The sequence below is a fragment of the Saccostrea echinata genome, unplaced genomic scaffold (assembly GCF_033153115.1).
Source record: "Saccostrea echinata isolate AGI-Se365-2 ecotype Australia unplaced genomic scaffold, CSIRO_AGI_Sech_v1 ptg000016l, whole genome shotgun sequence".
NCBI lineage: Eukaryota > Metazoa > Mollusca > Bivalvia > Ostreida > Ostreidae > Saccostrea > Saccostrea echinata.
Window position 1 is genome coordinate 25,762,501 of NW_026889765.1, and position 3,524 is coordinate 25,766,024.

Sequence of the window (3,524 nt, forward strand, 5' to 3'; positions counted from 1 at the left end):
ATGCGCAAAAAAAGAAAAAACTGTACGAATAGATATTTTATTTCCGGCATAATGCTAAAATCTTTTGCATGCATAATAAAAATGAAAACATCGGATTACATCAAAAATTAAAATGTTATCTACAACGACATATCAGTGTCATTTCAGTTTTGCAGAATAAAGTAAAATAAAATCGTTTGTACAATTTAGAAATTCGTTTGAATTTTTTTTTAATCGTTTGAACGATTTAAAAATGTACGATTTTTTTTAATTGTTTGAACGATTTAGACATTCGTTCGTAAGATTTAGAAATTCATTTGAAGGATTTTCAAAATTCGTTTGAAGGATTTTTTTTTAAATCGTTTGAAGGATTTCAAAATTCCTTTGTAAGATTTACAAATTAATTCGTTTGTACGATTTTTCAAAATCTTTTGTTTATCAACATGATTAATTATCATTATTTAAACAAAATTGTATTTATATTAATTAATAAATTGTCATTATCACTGAATATAAGTCCCCTTTTTTCCCTAGTAATTCTTTTCTTTTGATTTAGTATAGGAATTTCATTGAAAGACCAAGTAAAAGTCATGTAAATAATAAGCTGATTTTGCAAGATGGAGAATTTTGCTCTACAGGCCTACACATCTGCATTAATTAGTGTTAAGTATGATTATTTATTCTTCTCTTGAAAATGTGTTCAAAACATTTACTTCAGTGTCCAGACACAGAGCATTTTTTTAAGTGGGAAGGGGGCTGGAAGTCAGAAAATATAATGGACAAGCAAACAGAAAGAGTCTCCGAAAAAAAAAAAATAACACGCAAAAAGAATAAAAGAGGGCCTGACAAACTCAACAATCCTATTCCGGGGGGGGGGGATTAGGAAGCAACTTCTTTCTACAAAAATGTTTTTTGATACATTAACGTGTGGCCTTTTTTCCGTACTGTAATAAAAAAGGGGGGAGGGGAGGTGGAGCAACCATTTCTTTCGTGTTTTAGATAGGTTTGATGATGATGTTGTTGTTGGACTGTAATTTCTTTGAGGTACAAAACTGCAAGTGTTGACAATAGTACCAAAAATAAATTTTTAAAAAATCAGAACAACCAATAAAAAAAAAAGACAAAACAAAAAATAAAAAAAAAAAAACAAAACAAAACAAACAAACAATAATAAAAATTTGTACATGTAATGCAATGGAAACCAGTCTATCTTGTTGCAAAATGTATTTCACTCACAACATTTGAATACCTATAGTTAATATAATAATGACTATATTCTAGCCGCTCTGATTTTCATATTACATGCATTTCATATTTGAGAAGGTTTGTTCCCCGAACGTCTACTGAACAAAACCAACATCTATAATTATCACACTCAATTAAGGGGTTCAGGTAGAGTTTACCTTTATGAACTATCTATACCTGCATTTATTGAAGGAGGAATTCTACAGCAATTTAACATTTTATTTTTTTTATATATATATCTTTTGAAACATGGTTTCAGCATGGAAAGATTGATAAAAGATTTTTTTTCAGAGGAATTAATGTAAAAATCTTGAAGATTTTATCCATTGGTTTGGTAAAATATTTGTCATTCATCTGGTTGTCTGTCATCAATTTTTAGGTACCTGAGTCACTCAGGTGACCTTTTGCTATCTTTTTTCGTCCGTCATCGTGCGGGTGTGCATAATGCGTAAACTTTTCACATTTTCAACTTCTCAAGAATCACTGAGCCAATTTCAACCAAACTTGCCGCAAAGTATCCTTTGGTAATGGTGAAACATCTTCAGAAAGTGTAGCTTCAATTTTGTTCATATCATGACCCCTGAGTTTAGGGTGGGGCCACAATGGACGATCAAAGTTTTACACAGGAATATATAGGAAAAATCTTTTTGGTAAGAACATCAAAGCCATGATTGGTCATATTTATATGGAAGCATCTTCAGGTAATGTAGATTTAAGTTTGTTCAAATCATGATCCCCATGAGTGGGGTGGGGCCACAATGGACGATCAAAGTTTTACATAAGACTACATATATAGGAAAATCTTTAAACATCTTCTTCTCCAGAACCACAGGGCCAAGAAAGATGAAACTTTTATGGAAGCATCATGGGGTAGTGTAGATTCAATTTTGTTTAAATCATGACCCCCGGGGTAGGGTGGGGCCACAAAACATCTTCTTCTCTAGAACCACTGGGCCAAGAAAGATGAAACTTGTGTGCAAACATCCTCGGGTAGTTTAGATTGAAATTAGCCCCCCTGGGGTAGGGCGGGGCCACAATGACTGATCAAAATTTTGCATGGAAATACATTGGAAAAATCTTCTCCAGAACAGCTGAGCCAAGAAAGATGACATCTTCAGGTAGTGTAGATTCAAGTTTATTTAAATCATGATCCTCGGGGGTAAGGTGGGGCCACAATAGACAATGAAAGTTTTACATTGGAATACGATGGATGATCAAAGATTTCTACTTGTCTACATGTCTTATTTATATGGAAGCATCTCTGGGTAATGTTAATTCAAATTTGTTCAAATCTGGGGTACGGAGGGGACAAAACAGGTGATCAAGTCAGGATCAAGGAAATATAGGAAATATAGATCATTTAAAAATCTTCTTTAAAATAACCAAACCATGATAAGTCATTTTAATAAAATATAATTTTGGTTAATGTAACACTTCATTTGATTGGATAAAAAATTAATTTATGTTGTGTTACCCAACTTGTTTTTGCAGCTTTCAATTTATATTCTATGGATCCTCTATGGATTGTGTTTTATTCTCAGGTGATCATTAAGGCCTTTGGGCCTCTTGTTCAAAATGCAATTTTTATCCAATTTTGATTAGATTCAGCACAACAGTAAACTACATTAAATAAGATGCATACTTCTCTTATTTCTGTTTTTGATTTCAACAAAATAATGAAAAGAATCATATAATGATATTTTCAAAATTATTAAGCATGATTTTTTTTTTCTGAATACTTTTTAGCTCACCTGAGCTGAAAGCTCAATAGAGCTTTTCTGATCACTTAGTGTACAGTGTTAGTCTGTCTGTCTCTCCGTCTAGCTGTCCGTCCATCTGTAAACTAAAAAGGGTGGGACCACAATAGGGAATCAAAGTTTTACATTGAAATATATAAAGGGAAAATCTTCAAAAATCTTCTTCACAAGAACCACTGGAACAGAAAAGCTGAAACTTATATGAGAGCATCCTTGGGTAATGTAGATTCAAAATTTTTAAATCATGGCCCAGGGGATAGGATGGGACCACATTAGGGAATCAAAATTGAAATACTATAGGAAAAATCATTAAAAATCTTCTCAAGGACCACTGGGACAGAAAAGCTGAAACTTCTATGAGAGCATCCTTGCGTAGTGTAGTTTCTAACTTTGGAAGTTTTATTCTCTATCAGAATATTTATCTACTCTCCATCTATCTTGTAATAGGCCATGGAGTATAATTTACAACACCCTTCGTTATGGAAAGGAAAATCAAGAGTTTTATCGTATTTGTGATATTTATCACATCGTGAAACAATATTA